Source organism: Chroicocephalus ridibundus, chromosome 8 (genome assembly GCF_963924245.1).
Source record: "Chroicocephalus ridibundus chromosome 8, bChrRid1.1, whole genome shotgun sequence".
Taxonomy (NCBI): domain Eukaryota; kingdom Metazoa; phylum Chordata; class Aves; order Charadriiformes; family Laridae; genus Chroicocephalus; species Chroicocephalus ridibundus.
In genome coordinates this window covers 17,877,716-17,901,076 of record NC_086291.1, presented here as the reverse complement: position 1 = coordinate 17,901,076, position 23,361 = coordinate 17,877,716, and the positions used below count along the sequence as shown (strand labels likewise).

Genomic DNA, 23,361 nt, shown 5'->3' with positions numbered 1-23,361 from the left:
GCCATGCTGAAGTCTATGTTGTTGATTATTTAAGACTTGCTCATTTTAATAAAGTTTGTAGGATTGGTCCCTTACATTTTTTCAATAAAACCTGGAATATGTTTCATTTAGTTTACATCAGTGCACAAGTAATCAAAATCATAATTATCTCTCTAAGAAACATCACTTAAAAATAGACATATGAATGCTGTTTTGATCATTGCAAACTGCTATTTGTAGTGCAGTGTTTTAGTTATGAGATTTATCTGCCCTTGCAGGTGTGTACTTAAAAGCTATTTCAGGGCAAGTAGTGCTATAGTATTTTTCTGACAGATATTTACTTAGTACTACAGGTATATTGAGTGAAAACCATACGGCTGCTTCCCTGTACATCTGTGGTAGTTTCAATGTTTTTAGCCTACAATTGACTGAAACCAAGAAGACCTGATGTACTTAGCAAAACAGTGTTCAGAGCTATGCAACACCCTCTGCCTTTACGCCAAATAACCATGGTCTTTAAAAGACTATATGTGCACAGTCACTCAGTTCCATATGCCTTTTATTCTCCCAGCATATTTCAGGGCTGTTTTCTTGCAACATTTTGTTTCTGTGAGCTGGATTTCATTTCAGCTGATTGCCCAATCCCCTCTTCATTCTATTGTAATTGGGTTTTGAATTGTCTCAAATTCTCCAATGGATTTATGACAATCTGAAAATTAACAATGGCCCCTTAATTGCACAGGGTGATGTGATTCACAAAGTCCTTACTTGACTAATATTTCTTTTCCCCTCTCTTCCATCCAGGCAATCCTGTGTGCTTTTTAAACCAGTGCAGAGGCAGTAAAATGTGTATACATTGAAACTTTTTCTTCCTGGCACTCCATCACTTGGAAAGCAATCTGAGGCTTTTCCATAGGCTGATGTATTGGCAGTAACTTATAAAACCCCAAAAATATGGAAACATGATTTTTGATTATGCTATAAATTGGGATTATTTCCTTCAGGCAGGCGGAAGGACATGCCAGCTGGACTTTATATTTTGGCTGTTAGAAAGCTTTAGGAGCCAAAATTATAATTAGCTCACTCATATTGAAATATGTTCTCCCTGGCTGTATTATTTTTTTGCCAGAGCCTGATACAATCCCTGAAAGATGCAGTTCCCCTCAGCACAGGAAATATGCATCATATTGTTGGCATTAACCAACCACCTGTGCAGTGGCTGGTGCAGTGCTTGCACAAGGAGGCAATACATCTGCTACCTGGCCATCCTGGGTATGAGTCTGTGCTGCAGGGACTGGTGTAGAGGGCACGAACTGGCTCTTTGACTGCTCAATAGACTAACTGCAGGGTTCTTCACTCTAGGCAGATGGGGTATGAATTGCTCAGAATTACAGGAAATGCTTCTAAACACCAAATTTGAAGAAAAGTAGGGCTATTTCATCAACAAACCATCAGTATGAGAAAGTTGCTTGGATTTTAGCAGCACCTAGTTTTGTGTTGTAAAGTGGTACTGAAGATGCAGCTGAGACCTGGGTGCCACCTACACAAAGTGACTATTGTACACTGTAATTAAGTGATGGGAGTGAAGGACTGGTAGGCACAGCAGAAGGAATCTTTATCAGGGGACTTTGACAGGAATTCATGGGCTACAGCAGAGGATACAAAAATCTGCTAGACATCCTGAGTGCTTATTGGGGTAACTAAAATCTCACTAGGATAGCTGAGCAGGCCAGTGAGTGTAAAGCTAGTCTGGGTATGTTTTCACTGACACCCCTCTGTTACTCTGCTGATTTTGGCATAGATGTGCCCAGTGTGAGAACTGGTACCTTCTGTAGCTCACCAGAGTAGAGAATAAGAATGAAGGATACTGAGGCACAGCATCAAGCAGTGACCCCTTCAGATTTCATAACAAGTCAGATACAGCACTGCAAACAGAATCCATATTCTCTTGTTTCACAGTTCAGTGCCATCCGATGGTTCGTTTTAACTTGAGTTGAAAATATAACTAACTTCCCGCACACACACTATTTGGACTACGTGATGGCAAGCTGGATGTTTCATCATATTAGAGGTGGTAAAATGCTTTCACTGAATAGTTCTCAGATTCTGTGTTGGGATGATTCCTTTTACTTGTACTCATTTTTTCAGTCTTGTGGCTGCTCACCAATTAATGGGGCAGTTTCTCACAATGAACCCATTTCAGAATTCTATTTTGGATATTCATTTGATTATTATGATTATTATGATGATTACACACCTGAATATTTTGAAGCCTTTATTTTTTCTTTTGTTTTGTATAAAAGACTTTTTTCTGACTCTACATTTTACTACTTTCTTCCCAAAGGAATATAAAACTTGCTTTAGGAGCATAATTTAGTTTGGGTGAGAGACTGAGATAAGGTTTTAGCATTGGGGAAAAATAAAGAGGGAATATTCAGAGTAGAAGATGTTATGTCCATCTGAGAGCTGTGCATCGCAGCTGTGGATTTAATTAGCTCACTCTTCCAGATGAAGGGGCCAGGCAAAGGCAGCCGCCCCTGTCGCCTTGGCATCAGCAAGGTATGTATTCACATTACGGCAGGGGGCTCCAGAGCAGCAGAGAGATTTCACTGAACAGCAGCCACTCACCCCGCAGAACTGAAAGGCATTTTAAAGAGTAGTAAATAGATTAATTTTCTTTATTATTTTAACTTAAAACCCGATAGTATATCTGTGAATTGATTAACTCATATAGACAGCATCTTTTCAGTTTGAATGTCCTAACTGGTTTTGAAACTGATTCTTTGAAGACATAAGAAACGCATGGCGAATATATTTCTTGCAACTACTAATCAATTTGGCTATTTTGGTAGACAAAGAGAAGAAATGCAAAGCTAGAGTACAAGAAAGATCTAGAAATTAATGGATTGCTTACCTTGAAGTTTCAAGAGAAGCTATTAATGTTACCCTATGAGGCTGATGGTAATCCAGCAAGTTTTTTTCCTGGATATAAGACACGATGCAAATTTATCTCCTTAAAATGCTCTTTGTTTTTCATCTGTTGAAGGATTAGAAAAAAAATTAGGCTTACAATACTTGAGTTGAAAACTTTCTTACTAATATTAGTAATATTCAAAGTGGCAGTTTAATGCAGATTTAACTTAAGTAACAGACATCCTGTATCTTACTTTTGCTTAGATCCTTGAATTCATGCTATTCTTAGTTACCATCTCTAATTCTGCTTTCTTCACATAAAAATGAATACACTAGAGTACACTACTACCAGATCATACTGAATCACTAAACAGAACAAAATGTTTAGAACTGGAACTCCTAAAAGTAAGCATAAAGTTGTATTACTTGAAAATCACTGTAGTTTCCATGGTGAAAATTCAGAAGGCTTGTAATACAGTTTGTGACATCTATAAAATATTTTATTTTAATGGATCATTTTCTGTGTTTTGAAATCAATGAAATACAAATGCTGGGAAGGAGGTAACAAATATGAATGGGGTAAAAACTTGAAACCTTTACTGCTTGAAAAAAGAGGAACACTCAGGCTTTTGTGCTTCATGTTCTGGAAAGTACTAGTAGCTGAACTGTAAAATCTTAATTTTTCTGTAGGTTATACAGTTATGTACTTGCTAAGGTAGTATTTTTCTCTTTAAAGCTGCATGTGTATTATGAAAGCTTCCTCACTTTTTACTGGCTTATGTCTTCATAACTAAGTAAAACTTTTTTTTGGAACCACTCTTCATTAAAATACATGATACCACAGCAATTCTCTTGGTTGTTCATATTTTCATAGGACTGCACATTACCAAAGTAATTCTGATTATGCTTTCAAAAATGTCCAGTAAGGAAAATGTGTTGGTAGCAAATATTTGTAGATTTTTTTTGGATGGGTAGGGAAGAAGCAATTACACACGTTAAATTGCATGTGCTTCAGACCTGATTCTACCACCTTTGTTTAGTTTAGTTTAGTATAATGGTATTGAGAAGCACTGTTTTGCTATGTCCCTCGTGATTTGCTACAGAACAGCAAATATAAACAAAGATCAGTAATCCCACCAATTTACGTGCAATATCTTGTTTGATTCTTACCTCTTGTTTTTATGTAGGTAAGCCAAGGTGTACAAAGCAAATAGATGTTTTGCTAAGGCTATTTAATCTGAAGTGAGTCTTGCTTTGAAATTATTTTTGCTTTTTGAAATTTGTCTGCTTTGCTGTCTTTCCCTAGGGAATTTGTAGTCCCAAGGCTACTCTGACAGCTGAGGATAACTCTACTGTAGCAGTTAACACATGTTTTTGATGCATGAACTTACTTCTTGACGATAGACTTCTCTTAATTACCTATTGTGGACCCAGGGGCTCCATGGGCCTCAAAGTAAAAAGCACTGTACTAGTCTAATATTTCAGCAAGATCTTCTGCAAACTTGGGCTGATGGTGACCATGACATAGGAGCCAGTAGGAAGTCTGTTATGCTTCCCTCAAATAGAGGTGGTTAACCATTAGCAGTTACCTAAAAGAGCATTATACGTCTACAGTGAAAAAGAAGCTAGAACTTTGTTTGTGCAGGAGAAAGTAATGTAAGAGTGAAAACTGTGGCACAATAGGGGTAAAACTTCATGCTGGTACAGAAGTTCTCTGGATCATTTGATGGCTTTAATACACAGAAGTGGCTGTGTGGAATAACAAACTGTAATTCCTCTGAATTTACTGTTGAATAAAGAATCCTCAAAATAAAAAAAAGAAGACCCATGGTTAAATGAATAATCAATGAGCTGTCAGCTGAAAGGAAGCAATGAAAAACTAGAAAGAGAGAGAAAAATCAAGAGGATTAGGTGCCAAAACCGAGGTGCCAAAAAAATCAGGGTCTGTCAGATTGGTATGAGCAATGATCCCTAGTTCCTCATTAGTTCCATATACAGCACATGTTGCCAGAGTCCTTTTGTCCTACATTAATTTACAAAGTATTTTGATGAACAATTTATTCTTTCCACAAGAAGTGCCAGTGGAGGGAGGTAAGGGAGGAAGCCATGTATAGGAGCAGTCATAATAAAGGCACAAAATGCGACCAGGCGTTCTAAAAGTTTACTGAAATATGGACCTTGTGTAATGCAATGATCAGACCAACAATAATTTTTCTTCCCAGGTCTTCTATAGATTACCAAAGAAAATAATTTTCTAACTTCAGAAACTATTTATATGTGATACTAATATTACAGAAATACTAAATATACTTCATTGTTTTTATACAGTGCAAGTGATTGAGGAGAAACCATGCAATTATCCAGATGTACTTAGATCATTAGGGAGTTCTTTCTGGATCACAGGTAAGTCAGATAAATATTTTGGCTTTGGGTTTATGGGTACAGAGCCTGTGGTCAGCAGTTGGTATGTGGCTTGCAGCTGCCTACTTTATCCATTTTTATGCACTAATTCATTTCCTTGATGTAGGGATTTGGGGACAGGGAAATAATTTCATAAATTATAAGCAAAAAAAAAATCTGTTTCATCTACTTCATTCTGGATACCCATTGCATAAAAAATGTCAAAACCATATTGCTCTGGGTTCATCCCTGCTGCAGTTGCATTGATTACAGTGGAGTTAAATCAAAGATGAATCTGTCTGCTCAATTTAAATCTAATGATTGGTTAAAAAGTCGGGGGGAGAGCCCTGTCTAAATCCAGTGCTGTTTTATCCTTGTGTCAGCATTTAATTCCATTTGCATATAAGCCTATTTCCCTTCTCTAAATTTAATTTGTTAGAGCTTGGCCCTCAGCAACAACAGCAACAACAAAGTAATTGCATGCAGTATTGGGCAATGGTGCCAATACAGCATGTGCTATAAAAATGTCTCACACAAATTTATAAAATGTAGTCATTAGTGCCATTCTGCCTGGTAACAGCAGTATCTGGATATCTGAAAAAAAAAAAAAAAAGCATCTAGCTACCTCACGGACATGTGACATCTAATAATACACATATGAAGAAGCCTTTTTTTAATATGAGCTTTAATTGTGGCCATTTTACCAAAGGAAATGAGATATCCGTGTCTTATATGACCAATAGGAATTATCCTAGAGTTTCATTGAGATGAGATAAATCTGGCTGAGGCTTAATTCTTAAGGTATCCTAGATATCATCTGTGACTTTGCACAAGATACTTTTGCTGCCTGACTTAGCAGGCTTGTTTTAAACTGGGGAGAAATGTTTGACGTTGGTACAATATACCTTGTTTGTTTAGCTGCTACACTCCACTGCAGTACTATTTACTATGTTCTCATATCACCTGGCCTCAAAATGCTCAGCCCAATCTTCATTTAGACCTTTCACCTGCTCATCTTACTATGAAAAGATTTTTCTTTATGAACATGACCTGATTGATAGACAATCATTCCAATTTAGTTGTTTTCCAAAGGTAGCACTACCTGCCTCAAGTTTATAGGATCCTTTATGCTCGTTTTCCCTATCCTGAATGTTTGATTGCACTCAAAGGGAAAAACCCCAAATCAAAAAAATTTCTTAGGATTTAATTTGAGTTTCTCTTTCTGCATCAAAAATTAGCTTTTTCATCATGCATTCTGATGCATTAAAACTAATCATGGTAATAGATTCCTACGTCTTGTCACTTTCGCACAACTTCATGATCTTTTGAGAAGGCATTATTTCAAATTCACTATTTGTGGAAAGAAGACACTGATGCCAAGAAGTAAAGATACTGGCCTGGGGCACTGTGCAATATTGTGCAAATAGCAGAGTCTGGAAGGGAAGACAGATTTTCTGAATTAACAGCCGCATGCTCTGTGCCTAAGGCCATGCTATACATACAATATAAGCTCACAAAGACTGAAAAATAAACACATATCTTCCCACTTTCTGATCTCTATGTTTAGGTAAATTGGGTTATTTCCTAACATGTCAGATCTTTTTGATACATATTGTTCCTATGGACAGGAAAGCCCACTGTTACCCTTGTTACTTACTCCCATTACCTCTTGATGCACTTGCAGCCTATCCTCAGTAGGATTAGAAGGCACTCAGGACCTTTCAGGAGGCACTTACCACTTTACAGGATTAGGATAAGCCTGCCTTTGATGTTTTTGTGATCACACCCATCTGTCATAACATTGAGAATTAGGCTTTATTTTTATTTAATATTCTTTTATTTAATGTTTTCTTTAAAAAATCAATAAGCATATGTTGGTTTTTTAATATACACACTAATATTTGAAAAGTCAAAAACCCCCACAGTTATTATCATAATCAGCAAATAAAGATGTGTTTTCACCTGATTTTAAGTTATAACAATTGTACTCCATTTCATACTCCTTCCTGTTCTTCCACCCATATATTCATTACAAATGTCAGATAAGGCTAATCCTTCATGTGACATTACTACAGATGGTTACATAGGGTACTTAAACCAGATGCTGATTGTCTGGATAATCTGGATAAAAGCTGGTAACCTAAACCAAATCCGTTTTGTGTATTACTCGTGCTAACAGTTAAGACATGTATAAAATCTTTATTTCCCTGTAACATTTCACATAAATCTTTTGCTTTCCTTTTTTTATACTTTCAAGGTTTTTATTTTGGAGAGGGTTCTTCTACATCTCCCACTGTCTTTCTACCTCAGGTAAATCATGCATGTGTGTATGTACATAAACAAGATTAGGGGAGGGGAGAGACACTTTCTAGATAAGAATGAATACAAAGTTTATCTTTTGTTTTAAAATTCCTATTGGGTTGAAAATTGTCACTCTTCAACAGGCACACCTGAAAAGTATCTTTAATTTCTTTCATATGAAGAGCTTTAATGGAAGTATTAGCAGAAAAAAAATAACTCCATTTTGTACTTTAGAACAGCCTTTGAAGTTCAGTGGTTAGGATGGGAGCTGATAGGAATGCCTTCTGGTGAGTGGCCTAGACCTCTGACCAGACTTGAGTGTTTGGAACCCATTTTTATGTCTACTCAGGAACAGAAATATCCTGTCTTAAATGGGATTTACCCTGAATATTATGTATACTTTATTCGTAAGACTCTCTTTCATTTAGTAATGGTGTTTGTATTCTGAATTGCAGAATTCACAAAGACTAGTTAGTCTAAGAACTCTGTGTGTTAAGCAGCCAATTATTTACATGAGAAATTATGTGACATAAACATGGTTAACTACAGAAATGTAGACAATAGTCAGAATATGTGCCATATTATGTCATATTTATTCCACTGGTACATACATATCCCGTGAAACACAAGGTTCCAAGATGTAATAGATGCAACTGAAGAATGCACTGGCTGGTTAAATCTGAGAATGGGAGACTGGAAGTTTAAACTAAGCAAAGTAGTGAAGTGTGGTTCTGACAGGGGCAAAAATATGATGATGGTTGGAGGCTGAGATCTCAGCTAGAAATGCCTACAGAAGGACTCCTTATACCATTCCCCTTCACTTCCTTCTTCACCCTCCCAAGGCTTCTGTGCTTGTGTTTGAGATGAAGTAGGAATGTGATTTTTTCTTTTATTCCTGGGTGGGGAGTTCCTGCAGAGGAAAAGGGAGAGAAAAAAGAAATGTGCAGTGTTGCATCTGGTATCTGGATCCTTCCTTGCTGACCTATAACTACCACTGAATGCTGCCTGTGGTTAGAGGACTTGGAGAGGAAGATACTAGGTTATTGTTTACCATTTAATATAAAGCTATTTGGGGCTCTTTCAGCTCTATTATTCTCTTTTTTTTTATTAATAGGTTGTACTTCTATGCTGGTCGCTAGTCTTGAAATTTAGGAAAATAAATTTACCAAGAACCCAAGCTATGAAACTATGGTGTAGATTTTCATCTACTGCCTGGAGTATTGAGATTTAGAGTAGACTCCCATACGATAAATGAGCTAGGGTCTAATCTGATCTCCCTCTCATCCAATGAGCTATGAGGGCAGTGGTCTGGAGCATGGTATGTGGTGGAAAGTTCCAGTGATTCTGTTCTTACTTGTTTTGCCCCTAGTGGGTACTAGAGGAGCAGATAAAGAAGTCAAGGTCCCTGGTCAGCCTCAGCGTGTAGTGTACCGAAGTTTGAATACCGGGATTTGATACAGCCTTCTATTGCCAGTCAAAGCTCTCAGGTGGACAACTCTCATAGTCTGTAGCAGCATATCCAGTACTTAGTAATATCTACCTCTCTCAGAGTCCTTACCGTGTCACTGATTCTAAAAGTGCATAGATCACACTGTTGGGTTAAATTAACAGAGTTCTACTGAAATCAACAAAATCCAGATGACTTACACCACTAGAAAACCTTGATCCTTCCTTTCATGTATAGAATGATATGGCAGTGAAGTATACTGCTCGCTGTGGGTCAAATAATTCTCTGCAAATTGCTGAAAATGTTTAGAAAAGTAGTCAGTTATTACATCTTAGAGCATACTGCAAGGATATCTAGTGCAAACCTTCTGCAAAGAGATGAGTAAAGACATATTGTCCAGATATTTTCTGTCATTAGTATACACACTGTGATCAGATACCATCATAATTGTTCATTATGGGATCATAAACCTTTATAGTGGAATAGAGGGTAAATGCTTTGGTCTGAAAGGTTAGCCAAAGGAAGACAAATTATTGCAACAGATGCGTAAAGGTGAAAGAGGTGAGTAATTACATGAAATGTTGTGAGCAAGGAACAAAACTCATACAATTATGTGTTTTGCAGCAAATGAGGTCTTGGTAGGATGATACACATTACACCAAATATTATGATTAATAGAGGTGATGTTATTTTAATGTTTGTGGTTACCAAAGAGTGGAAGCAGTAACTGGATCTAATTGATAGCAACATTTGACTAACCTTTGACGATTACTTTTTTAAATGTAAATTTTTAGACTGTGACTTTAAATGGTAGCAGTTCCTTAATGATTTATTTTAAAAGCTTACAAAAAGTATGAAAAGAGAGTAACATTCTGTTATTGACCATGTAGATGTGGTGAAAGACCTATGCATGGGGCAGATCATTTGCTACCATCTGTTTCATGTTAGAGGAAATGTCCAATTCAGTGGAACTATTTGCATGTTGTAGGCTTGGAAATGCCATTTCATCACTAAAAAGTCTGATTCATCAAGACTGAAACGTCAGTTCCAGAAATGCTGTTTAGTGGAGTGTGTATGTATGGAAATGATCTCCTAGTACAGAGAGGGTCCAGGGATGTGGGTATTTTATGATCCAAATATCTCAAATTCATCTTTTGCTTTTGAAACATAACACATGTTCTAGCTGCACTGATATGGGTTCTTGCTTATTATAGTTAATGGATTATTCATCCTCTTTGTCCTTGACATAATCCTAAGTATGTGCATAAAACTCAGATCATGTTGCCCATAAAAACCAATCAGCCCAGAGTTCTTCTGCAAGGTGTCAAACATTCACCCAGAGCAGATGGTAAAGATAATGTTTAATAAAGAGTTAGAGGATTAGTTGGAACAGAAATAAGCTAAGAGAAAGGGATAATTTCATTTCATATGAAACTCCATGACATTTCATGCACCCAAGGACTGATTAAAATTATGCCAAAAGCTGCTCTTTTTGGACAGTTTGTCCTAATACTGACCCTGCTTATGTTGTCAGCTGCTGTATCTGCATGTGTTATTTTACCACTTCGTGAATAACTCAAAAGAAAGCTCTTCTGATTCTCCTGTGGCTGGCAAAAGTAATTCTTAATTAAATAAGAACAGGTGAGGTGATAGGATTCTGCTAAATGTGTTGAATATATTTAAGCAACTGATATCTCAACTGAGGTTTACAAGAAAGGTTTTATAGGTCATTTTAAACATAAATTAATTTTAAATGGTAGTTTTCATAATGTGTGGAGATAAGCTTTGGATTACCTTGAATATTCAGATGCTGAATGAAAAACAGAGCAGTGGATAGTCCATAAATAATTTTTAGTCTTGTTTTAGGAAAAATTATTTTTGCCATCAAAAAGGTAGTGGAATAACAAAACCTACAGATTTTGCATATTACATTGCATTGTAATGAAGGCCTAACTGTCCTTGAATAAGGCTTAATCAAAGAAATGGAATAAGCCAAATCAGACAGAAGCAAGTATTTTACAGTTATGGTATTTCTGGGCCCATGGTTGTCCTCTGGTATAACTTTAAGTTTTATAAATCAGAAGCTCTGACAAAGCACGTCAGGTATGGGTGCTGTAGAAGGAAGTGGAATCTACTGGTAAATGCGGTGTTCTTTGTTCTGAACACAAAATTTAAACTCTTTGAAGCTGTTCGCATAAATAAACACATGTGCATAGAAGACATTTTGGTGTGAGACAGAATACAAGGATTTCTTTTAACAGTTACGGCACAAGAGTAGAACAGGATCAAAATCCAAACTATTACCTTTCTTCACTGAGACTTAGTGGTCACTGAAGTGTAAAAACAGATGTAAGCATCCTGGGCTTGTTCCAGCTGAAGCTCAAAGCTCTAATCACTTGTTAATGGTAGAACACTGTTAGCTGTTTCTGTAATGCAGGAAGTCAAAAGTATTCTAGAATCAACGTAATTGCTTTTCTGAAGTGGGACAAAGCCAAAACCTTTGAAAGCCTCTTGGAGTTTGGTGGCTTGGATAATATCACTACCTATTCTAGAATTCAGCTGAAATCTTCTCAAAACCTGCTCCTCACTTTCTAGCCATCTCCTGCTAGAGACGGCTAGATGGCTACTCTTTACTTAAGACAGTGTTTGATGGTCTTAAATAAAGGCCGTAAAGCCTTTTCTTCTGCTGCTGATTTTTCCTGCCTTAACTTCTGCTCCTGTTTCTCCAATTGGTTACTTTTGAAAACGTTTCATAGGGCACTTCAAACAGCAGAGTCTATTTAAAATAGTCTGGATTAACATAAAAATAGCAAGACACTGTTAAGAATGAACTGGAAATTAATGAAACCTTAATTTCACTGAGAATAACTGTACTTATTACAAAGAGCAGGTTTAGCTGACTCTTGCCTTTGAAAGCTACTGATTGTTGTGAAATAGTTTATTATGAAACTATCTAGTAAAATTATTTCCAAATTTCCAAATAATTTCCAAATATTTACTGTTTGGTAAATATTTGTCCATACTTCATTGCAGCCACGGTTTGAAACCACAGTGGCAAGAATAAAGCTCAACAAGAAGTCTGTCAGCTGATACACAGTATCAAAATCAGATAATGCAGCTCAGCGAGAAGAGGGGGTCATATCACACAGTTAAGATGAGACATAGATAAGTCTAAAGCAAGTTACGGCTTTATCTCAGCATAACCTTGAACCAGATGCCCTTTTCAAACCGCTTCAATCGCCCTCCCCCTTGGCCCCCAATGTTTATAGTGCACTACAGCTATGTAGTAATAACCAGCTAGAATTAACAAAACTGGAGATGGGAGGAAACAGGCCTTAGAAAGCATGACATTAAACTTATCTTTAAGGATATTTTTCATCCAAAACATGTTATTTAAAATGTACAGAATAAATATATTGACTAGCTGAATTTTGAAATGGAACAAGAAATTCAGGTATAAAAGGACTTTTTCTAGTTAGGACTTCATGTTAGTTGAATAATAATCACACTTAAATGTATTGCAAAACAGAAAAAATTTTAACACTTTTTCATGGGTTTCCACTTAAATAATCTTCCCACCACTATAAAATCCAGAAATGGTGATAATTGAGGACTGGGTAAGTGTTTTAATTCTTTCGCAGATTGTGAATGGTTAATATACAAGTAGTTTCTCCCGGCACTTAGAATGCTGTTCACCTTGTAAGTCCCTTCAGTTACTCACTCTCTAGCCTGCCAGTTAGTGTGTTCACATCATCTTTGCATATTGCTTTTCTCTTTTCTATATGCATTTTTCTGGTCTTGACAGGGAAATGTCAGAAAACAAGCTTTGTTTTGATTTCTTCTCCTTTGTTCTTCTCAACTAGTGCTTTTTCAAAAGTTTTCAGAAATCAAATGTGTGCTGGTTCTTTTTTATGCCTATTTTATCTATATTGGTTTCCTAATTTGCATCCTCCAGCTCTAGTCTCTCCTTTAACAGTGTCTCTTGTGCTGCTTTTCTCATAAGGTGAACACTCTTCATTTTTGCATCTGAATTATACAGCTATACTTCATTAAGAGATTTCTGATTTTGGTAGCCTTGGAATAAGTGAGATCCTACCACTAAGCATACTGCATTTTGGATGCATTTCTTGTGTGCATAGTTATTGCTCTTGACTTGGATTAATAGAAAATCTTTTTTTCTGTAAGGCTTTTATTTTTGAATGCATCATTTCTTCTTTCATTTTCAGATGCTTGTCCAAAGGAAGATTAAAGTTATGCTTGAATATCATGAGACACTGATTTTTTTAACAGAAAACCCACAAATTATTGATTGGCCCAATGTAAGGGTCTCTGGAACATACCCTTGTGAAGACAATAACTGTGATGATGTGTGCTTTTCTATAGCAATAGTTTTATTGGCAAATGTAATGTTTATGCTTCCGAGTTACATCAATGGGTTCTAATAAACAGGTATCATGCAGTTATAGCAAACTATCTAATAATATTTCACATACTGCTTTTCCCAATAGGAAAGACAAGTCAGTAGCAGGAATACTTGTCACTGCTTTTCATTACAAGTAATCTTAATTTTTATCTAATTTTGCGCTGGGGGAACTCCAGAATAATACAGTATACCACACATGTCCAGAATTCATGGTACAGCTAAATTTTCTTTCCATCTCTAGCTTCTGAGGTCCCTGTTGAAGATTAACTGTCTTCCAGGATCCGATGGAAGTCCATAACCAAGACAGATCTCAGCCTGTAGCTGCAGTTCTAGATCCAAAAGAGTACCACAACGACTCAGTTCCTGCTGATAGATTACTGCCGCACCTGTGACTTCTTAAATTAGCCACAGCTGGACTAGCTGGGACCTACTAGCTGCCATTGGAGAGTGGCAGACTGTTTCAGGAACACCCACAGCTTCTCTGTTGCATGCTGTTGAACTGAAAAACAGCACTCAGGCAAGAAAAGGGCAGTGGCAAACTTAGGTTCTCTTTCCTCTCATAGGAAAAGCCCTTATTCCGTTTTAGCTGAGCCAAAGCCATGTTGTAGCACCTGCTTTCCAGATAACCGCCTAAATTTCTGCATACGGAGGAAAAATATTAGGCAAACTCCCCTCTTAATTTGGAAGAAGACCTCACGGTCACCTGGAAGTAACCTATCATTTTTCCCCACTTGCAGCTTCTACTTTCTCCAGATACACAAAAAAATCCTGGTGCGGAAGAGGAACTGGAAAAATCCCATTATAAAAAAGGATTTGGAAGGGTTTTTCCACCCAGTAAATCATGGATTCTTCTTAAAAAAAAAAGAAACAGAAACAAAAAGTCACCCTTCTTCCCTGACCTTCCTTAATTTTCCTCTTCTGGAAAAGCCTATAAAAGAGGAATGAATTATATGCTTTAAGGATGCCCTTGATTAGCATAATTAGAGAAGCAATTCTGCCTTACTGCTTTCTTCTGACACAGCACCTGTCTCCTGGCTTGGCTTACCTGGGCAAATCACACTGTTTGAGCTGGCTGCCACTTTGAGCAGTAAGAATGCGGAGGAGCTGGATACAGGAAAGATTGGATTACTTCATTTTCTAGTAGCATCCTGTCTTTCAACCTCCTTTCTTAAAGAAATACACAAATTGCTCCAGGTTTCCAGTGAAGAGTGGTAAGATACGAAATATATTCCTATTCCACAGAGGTTAAATTAGTGTGTAGGAAGTGCTGACTGATGCCTTGCTTGCTTGTAATTGCCATTAATGCAAAATTAAAGAAATTCTCCTGTTTTGTTTTGAACATCTCTGTCCCCTTATGAATGTGGGCAGATGTTTACATAGGAAAATCAAACCTATAGTATTTTCAATACAAATAAATGCAAGTATAACACTTTAAGTCTTTAGCAGGTAAGTATTTGCGGGGGATCCAGATTCATTCGCTTTCCTCAGCTGTGCTCTTGTTGATATGATAGAGCTGTTTGTGACACTAAGTATGGTGAATTTGATTTTGCTTCAGGTTGACATTTCATGGCACTAAGCATGAAAAATTAGATCCTCAACCAGGCCTTCCTTGGTGGAGCTCTTGAAGACAAAAATAAGACCTTCTGATGCTAAATAGAGCCTCTGTGATGGCTGTGTGGTTGCTTCATCGTTCTCTTTGAGTCTTTGTCACTTACCCTGTTTCCATCAGAGGCTAAAAATGTGATGGAAGGGTGAAAAATGCAAAGGACAACCACAAAGGCTACCTATTTGTTTTGTGTACATTTAAGTGGCATTCTTTAAGCAGGTCAGCTTACTTAGAAATCAAATTAAAAAGTGATTTGACTGGAGCATGGCAGGTTATCTATCATTGCTAATCTGGAATAGGATTTTCTCTCTATTGAAGCTACAGGAAGTCATGTAAATAGGGAACAGTTTTATGTTTTCAAAATTTATATATTAATATACGTATATGTAAAATATAAATTGTCAAGCATGGTGGAAGTTTGTAGAAATTGTCTTGTGAATCAATAACAATGAAGCCTTGACTTCATGAAATTGAGAGCCTTGGATTACAAATCAAAGTAAGCGGAGGCAAACCAAGAATTAATGTATGGCAAGGTTGCTTAAGATCAAGGATGCAGTCTGTCTTTTAAGGGAATACTCTTTTTGTTACTGAGGTAGAGTTTGGTGATACCAACACATGGCAATGCCATGCAGAGAGAAGATAAATGTAGATTGAATGATTTCTCGGTTAAACAGGGACCAACAGGGAGTTTATAATAAAACAATTTACACTCACTTTGGAATATGACAATGGCAATTTTTCTTACGCTGAAAACAAACCATTACTGATGTATGTTTGTGACCCAGCAGGAAGTTTTCTAATACAGACTCTTTCCACATCTATTGAGTAGCAGATGTAATTTGTCCAACTTGTCTGGCAGTATATAATATCATGTATTATTACTACTGTCAAATTTTCCTATGATGCTAAAATTCTGGTGAAAAATATAGATTCCTTTGGAATCCCCCAGAAGTGATAGATGTACGTACGGCTTGAAGGTTTAGTTCTTAGTGAATTAGAGACTTAAATTCACTCATCTGTTTTTATATTTCATTAAAAATATTTGTGGTGTAATCTCTGATTCTAAAAAATTTATCAGGTAACATTTTGACATATATGATACCAATTTTTCATTCACATACTGTAATGTAAATCAGGAAGGGTTCCTTTGTCAGTGCAGTAAATCAGGGTGAAAGAACTGACTTCCTTTTTAAAGGAAATTTTAGTTGCATTTTTGACAAGTGGTGTTCCCCAGGGGTCAGTACTGGGTCCAGTCCTCTTCAATATATTCATCAATGACCTGGATGAGGGGACAGAGTGCACCCTCAGCAAGTTTGCCAATGACACAAAGCTGGGGGGGGTGGCTGACACACCGGAAGGCTTTGCTGCCATACAGAGAGACCTGGACAGGCTGGAGAGTTGGGCAGAGAGGAACCTTATGAAATTCAACAAGGGCAAGTGTAGGGTGCTGCACCTGGGGAGGAATAACCCCATGCACCAGTACAGGTTGGGGACTGACCTGCTGGAGAGCAGCTTGGTGGAAAGAGACCTGGGAGTCCTGGTGGACAACAGGATGACCATGAGCCAGCAATGTGCCCTCATGGCCTTGATGCATCCTGGGCTGCATCAAGAAGAGTGTGGCCAGCAGGTCGAGGGAGGTCATCCTCCCCCTCTCCTCTGCCTTGGTGAGGCTGCACCTGGAACACTGTGTCCAGTTCTGGGCTCCCCGGTTCAAGAAGGACAGGGAACTGCTGGAGAGGGTGCAGCAAAGGGCTACCAAGATGATTAGGGGACTGGAATTTCTCTCTTATGAAGAAAGGCTGAGGGATTTGGGTCTCTTCAGTCTGGAAAAAAGACGACTGAGGGGGGACCTTATCAACACTTATAAATACTTAAAAGGGTGGGTGTCAGGAGGATGGGGCCAGGCTCTTTTCAGTGGTGCCTGGGGACAGGACAAGAGGTAATGGGCCCAAACTTGAGCACAGGAAGTTCCATGACAACATGAGGAGGAACTTCTTTACTTTGAGGGTGGCAGAGCACTGGAACAGGCTGCCCAGAGAGGTGGTGGAGTCTCCAACTCTGGAGACATTCAAAACCTGCCTGAATGTGTTCCTGTGCAACCTGCTCTAAGGTGACCCTGCTCTGGCAGGGGGTTGGACTAGATGATCTCCAGAGGTCCCTTCCAACCCTATGATTCTATGATTTAAAGTGTCTGACAGGAGAGGTATTGATATTACTTTAGTTGTGTCAGCAGGAGGAAAGGATGTCAGTATTCCTAATCTAAACTCTGAGGTCCTAAATTTCTGTCTTCTTCAGTATGGATCCAACATAATCCCATATAAGACTGGTACAGTCAGTAGAGCGTGGCAACAGAGAATTGCTTATAAGACCAACTGAACTCTCAGGTGATGTTCAGGACCACTTTTGGTCAGATGGAACTATCATTGCTCCCTAGGATCAGGCAGAGACATTTCTAAGACTTTCTTGCTGAATAAGATGATATTAACTCAGCTGATTCTGTACTAGAGAAACAGCTGGTATCTATAAGCACAGGATCTTGAAGAATTGCCCATCTAAAGAAAGCTTTGGCTCAGTATAGGTATGCACCATTGCTTTTAGGGAAGGAAGCAGAGCAGAAATTAATTGCAGAGTATTGATAATTGCACTGAAATTTCTGTGCAGGCCCAATGGGAACATTCTTCTCATATCTAGGCTCCCTTAATGAAAGTTGTATACAGACTTTAAAAACATTTTCCCCTTTAGAAGAATAGAGCCCAGTTTTTTCAGTTCTTTCCTTCCTATTTTGTTTTTACTTCTGAGGAAATATTTAAGGAAAAGGAAGTGCTGGTTCCACTTTTGTAATGGCAGTAGGCTCCTCTGCTTCATAGAGGGAAACTGTTTTGGTAATGGTGGAGAAATATCTAGGACCAGATTAGTAATTCTGTGTTTCTTCATTTTATTTTGTGATTAACTTTCCACAAGTGTAGCTGAGGGAGGAGAAAGCCTAAAACAATAAAAGGCAAGGATCTGTAATTAGATGAGATTGTCCATGGGAGGAAGAATAGGACACAGCCAGAAAGCTTGGAATACCGTCATTCAGCTGTGAAGCTGAATAACTGCCAAACACATTAGTAAATGTCAATTTTCTTTGTAATTATAAAATCTTAAAATTTCTGTTTGATCATTAGATATTGCTAAATATATGATAGGTGAATTAAAGCATAATTTTCAGATAAATAAAAATATAAAACTAATTTATCTAATTGAAATTTAAGTATATAGAGAGAAATATTCGCAGGTGCAAGCCATGCAAATCATTGGGCTAAAACAAAGGTTGCTTAGATCAGTCCAGTTATTAAAATCTGATAGAAACTTTTTGGAGCCAGACTGCCCCTGGCTAGGCAGAAATGAAGAAGACTATATTAGGGCCTCCAGGAAAGAAGTTATTCACCTGTCTTTGGATCCAGGATAACTGAAGCGCTTGTGCTGTTCTGGGCATATGAAAACACGCTTAGTCTGCAGTATGTGTTAGGTTATTTTGTTGTGTAGGAGAAAGGGTAATGAGAAAATTGCCAACTTTCACAACTGCCCAAGTCAGTAGACTTGGCAAGAAGAGAACACGTTTCTTCCTTTCACAGTGATCTATGAGGTCCCAGGGATCACTGCAGCTCTGTGTCACTGTGCCTGCGGGAGTTTCAAGGGCATTGAGGGAGCAGATGAAAACCCTGTTTTTTTAATGTCACAAATGAGCTTGCAGTTCTATGAGTAAGATTTAACAAGGCAGATACTTTCTGTCACATGGCACTGTCTTGGAATCTATTTAGAAACACTTTCTAAACATCCATAACTGAAGAACTTCCATTAGAGTAAGGTAATTGAGAAGAAATTTTTCCAAATTTGTCTGTATTAGATATTTACACCTCCTAATGTGAGACAGAATTTCATCAAATGTAGGAGACTTTGCACCCTTTGTGGCATTTTTGTTTGTCAGAGACAATTCTGTTGCATCTGAACACTTCTTCATCAGGAGGATACAATTTTTCATTAAACAAAGACTGATGGAGCTGGCTAGCAGTAAAAGGAGTCCCAATGGGTATAGTGTGGCCTTTTCCACTATCAGAGTTAAGGAAAATGTTTTAGTATAAGTGATTTGGGCTTGCAGATCTGTGTAATGTGGCAGATACCAGCTATCGCATAATAAGATACTGTAGACAGATTGCATTACTGGATAAATCAGCCACCTTTCGTTTTCCTTGCAGGCTGAGAAACTTTCAAAATATTCCACCCTTCAGTTGTAAAATCACAGGCTTCTAGAAACTAATCACTAAATACATCTCCAAGTAGGTTGTCATGGTAGGTACTTTTTTTTACTCTGTACATGAGTCACTGTAGAGCAGTATCTTCCCTGTACTCCGAGCTGGTAGGTGAGAACGGGCTGATCTGGTGGTGAGCTCATACCATATTCAAATATAGCAACATCTTGATGATATTACGATGATTACCACTTTGCAATTGGTATGTCTTAACTCAGCACGGGAACATAACATTCCTAATGAGATATAGCAATAATTTGCCCGTCACAAAATGATCTTTTGACTCCTAAATGACAGTGTGTTACAGTTACAAACATATGTCCCCATCGACTAAAACACTAATGAATACAGGTCTGGCATTATCATATTAGATATTTGTGCCATTTGATAACGTGTAGAACTTAATCTGGATCAAAACTGTTCAGATAGCTCATGAATCCTGGAGTTAGTTAAGGCAGTAAGGATATCTGTTGTCTTTTTCGCCTGGCCCACAGGAGCCTTCAACTATTCAGGAAATAGCTGGGGCAAACAAAGAGATTTTCAAAGGAGACTAGAAGAGTTAGGCATTGCAGTCTTAATGTAAGTTTTCGTAAGCAATTCCTCTTGGAAACTCTGAGCCATTGTTCATGTAAGGCTCAGTTTTGTACTCCCTCTTTAGGCTCTGAGCCCACAAATTTATATGGGATTAATTTTAAGCATGTGGTCCTGTGGACTTCAATAGGGCTACTTAAGCCTGAAATTAGGCACATGTGTAAGCATTTTCAGAATCAGCTGTAGGAGAGATTCCCATTTATTTTGATGGGAGTTTTGCCTGAATGCAGATTGAGCCCATGTGTTACAAAAGCCATTCTTTGACACTCCAGTTGGACTGCAGTAACTACGGAGAAGTTAATTCAGTGAGATAAAAGTCTATTGCAAGTTTTTGTATACTCATCAGAGTAAAACTGTTTTCTTACTGCTGAATTTCCTTAGTGCTGTAGGTTTAAGTTTACTTCATAATACATGTAGTCTTTGATACACAGTTTAATGCCAATATTATCTAAATTCTGTACTGTTGGTTTTGTATTATTTTGCTTACTATGACTGTGATGGAAGAGATGGACAAATCTTCAAAATACACATTTTATGTGGAGTGACGTGCGTCACTGTGTGAATTGTTTTATAACCATCACATCATTTTACAAAGAACTCTATTTCTTTGCTGTGTTGTGAATTTTCATCATTTTCTTACACTATCAATGAGGATGACAGAATACTTGAATAGGGTAAAGCTATTGGCCATTGTGATGTGTGATGTTTAGAATTGTGTTTGAATTATACATATAATTACTGGTCAAAATCTAATGACATTATGTAGCTCAAAATCAAAAAAATTTTAACTCAGTTTTTAATAAATATTTTAAGATTAAGATTACCATTTTAACATACCAAACCTGTTGCATATTGATTTGCAGGATCTAATGGAGACCTGGGCTTCAGAGGGTTGTATTAGTTTGTAGTAATGCTGTGCTTGTTGACATGAATCTAGATATTGCAGTCTTCGTTTGAATAAAACCGGGATTTGAAGTGAAAGGGAATCTTAAGGTGCAGAATTTGATATATTTTGTGAATGGGGCATGAGAGCCTGTGAACTGCTTGTCCGCAGTGCAATATCTGTAGACAGGAGAGGGCAGGGATTGAGGTAGGTAGATGCAGGACTTTGCGACACATTGGAGCCCATGCCCTGGAGTTCCAGTGTGGACTTAACTACAGGACTGGGTATGATTTCACTGGTAACATCTACCCCATGTATTTCCTGTCTGAATGCAGAAACTGATCTGAGTGTCGGTTTGAGCATGTACTAGAGTGGGCCACATGCTCACTCCAGCTAGAGCCTATCTCTAATTACATGGAGTGGTATGCATTAGGTTGCTTTAAAAAACACTTTAGTTTCAGAAAACAACAGACTGGCTTTAGTTCCAGCAGTACTACCCTAGAGTGTTGCTTTTGAAAACTAGAAATATTTAAGAAATTCTGAAAATTCATGTGACTGGCATTAGGCTGCCACATTGGCTCTGTTCTGTAGCAGCAGAATGCAAGGTCAAACACAGAAACAGGAGTCATGAGATGATGCCAAGAACAAATTCATATGAAGGACTGGGGAAAGAGCACCATGTGAAATAACTTGTGGTGGTTGATGGGAAGTCCTCTTGAATAGCATTTATTTTTCCCCCCACATTTACATGCTAACACATTTGGTGGGATAGAACAGAGTCTTGGATGGCTCATAAGCACTCTTTTCAGTTATAGTCTTGTATATCTCAGATTCTCTTCCAACTGTTAAGTACTGGTTTGCTAATATAACTTCACGCAGGCCAGCTTACAGCAATAATAATTTTTGGACAGTACTAAAGTAGAATAGGTTCAAACTGGTGACAAGGAAGTGAAAAACTGTATTTATCTGTGTCTAGACCCTCCATCAGCACAGTTTATCCAGGATTAAATTTTTTCACCAAGGGCATTAGAATCACTTGAATAATTCTGATGTAAACTAAGTTTGGATCATTCTTATTCTAACACCTCATCAGCCAGAATAATGTGATGAAAAATGTCACTAGTCACTTTGGGAAGATTAAGACACTACTTGTTAAAGTGATTGGAAAACCTCTGATGTGTATGAGAAAAAGAAAATCTATTCCATTTTTACTGAAATATGCAGAGAATCTTTAAACTGCTCAAGCAAGGCTATGTTCCAAAATGGTATGTTATTAATTTTGAGCAAATATGTACAAAAAAAGCACACAGCAGGTAAGTAATATAGAGCAGATGCAAAATATTTCTTTAGTAATACTACTTGAACATTTCCTGTTACATGACCATATTTGTATTTGCTTTGTAAGCAAACCATATTCTTTTGAAATAAAATCATGATTCATACTTGACATAATTTCTGTTACAATAAGATGAAAATGTATTTAAAATGCTACATGGAAATAGTTTCTTTACAATATCCCAAAAGCTGGACTTAGACAGCTGGAGAAACTGAGGAAGAAAAATTAAATGCAAATCTGCATCGCTGAGTTTTCTGTGTTTGGGTACTTTGTCTTTTGCTTCTGATAGTCCAAGTGTGTTGACTCAACCCACGGACTAGTAACTAGCGTGTAAAAATTAACCATCTCTGAAGTATGTAACATTTAAGCCATAAGCCTAAATGTCAGACATAATTAGCAAAATTGGTGCAGCAAAATTTTTACATCTGTGAAAGCTGAAAGAATTTAATATTTTAATGATGTAATGATGTATACTAAAGTTCCTGTGAGTTTGAAAGTCCCTACTGAAATAGCTATTGACAAGTTCTCTTATGTGCTCAGTGCACTACCCGCTCAGCAGCACGCTGTCATTTTAGAGCAATTGCCCAGCAAACTTTTAAAATGCTGTCACAAAAAATTGCTAAAACAGAGGTAGCTCTTTAATTTGTCTGCCACTTTTTCTGTCACTCCTACTGCACTTTATGTTGAGTGCAAGGTTTAGCTGTCACATCTGAAGTCCTTCCACATATTTCTAGAGGCTGGGTTGAGGCCATGTTGCCAATTTGTCCTACAATGTTAAGGGAAGTTTTAAATAAAAATATTTTATTCACACTTCTTTTACTTGTACACTTTAATATAGAGGATTGGAAATTATTCCTCCTATAGTTGGGAAACTATTTGGGATTTGTAAAACAGAATGAGTTTCACTAGAGATCATAATTTGTCCAAATCCAGCTGTTTCATAGGAACATGTGTATGCGTGTATATATATGTATGTGTATATATACATAAATGTATTTTCCCTACTTGTGTATATATAGAAATATATATATATAAAATACAGCTGCTTAAGACTGGCCAGTAGTTGATGTTCTGTCCATGTTCCCATGGGTTCATCCTATGAAAATTTTCCGTTTATACAAGATGCAAAGACTTCAGTGGGAAGTTTGAAAAACAACTTGCCTCAGATTACCAAGTGGCCAGGATGCTCA

At 37.5% G+C, this 23,361-nt stretch overlaps 1 long non-coding RNA gene across 5 annotated transcripts in view; it reads left to right on the top strand.

Annotated features, from left to right (window-relative positions):
* Nucleotides 1-23,361, top strand: part of LOC134519509 (uncharacterized) — a 480,646-nt gene that overhangs the window by 30,569 nt on the left and 426,716 nt on the right. Inside the window, exon 2 of one of the 5 annotated variants that reach the window (XR_010072239.1) lies at nt 5,221-5,295. The exons of the other annotated variants lie outside the window; for them this stretch is intronic. This is a non-coding gene — a long non-coding RNA (uncharacterized LOC134519509). The remainder of the gene's footprint in view (nt 1-5,220; nt 5,296-23,361) is intronic. 5 annotated transcript variants of the gene reach the window in all.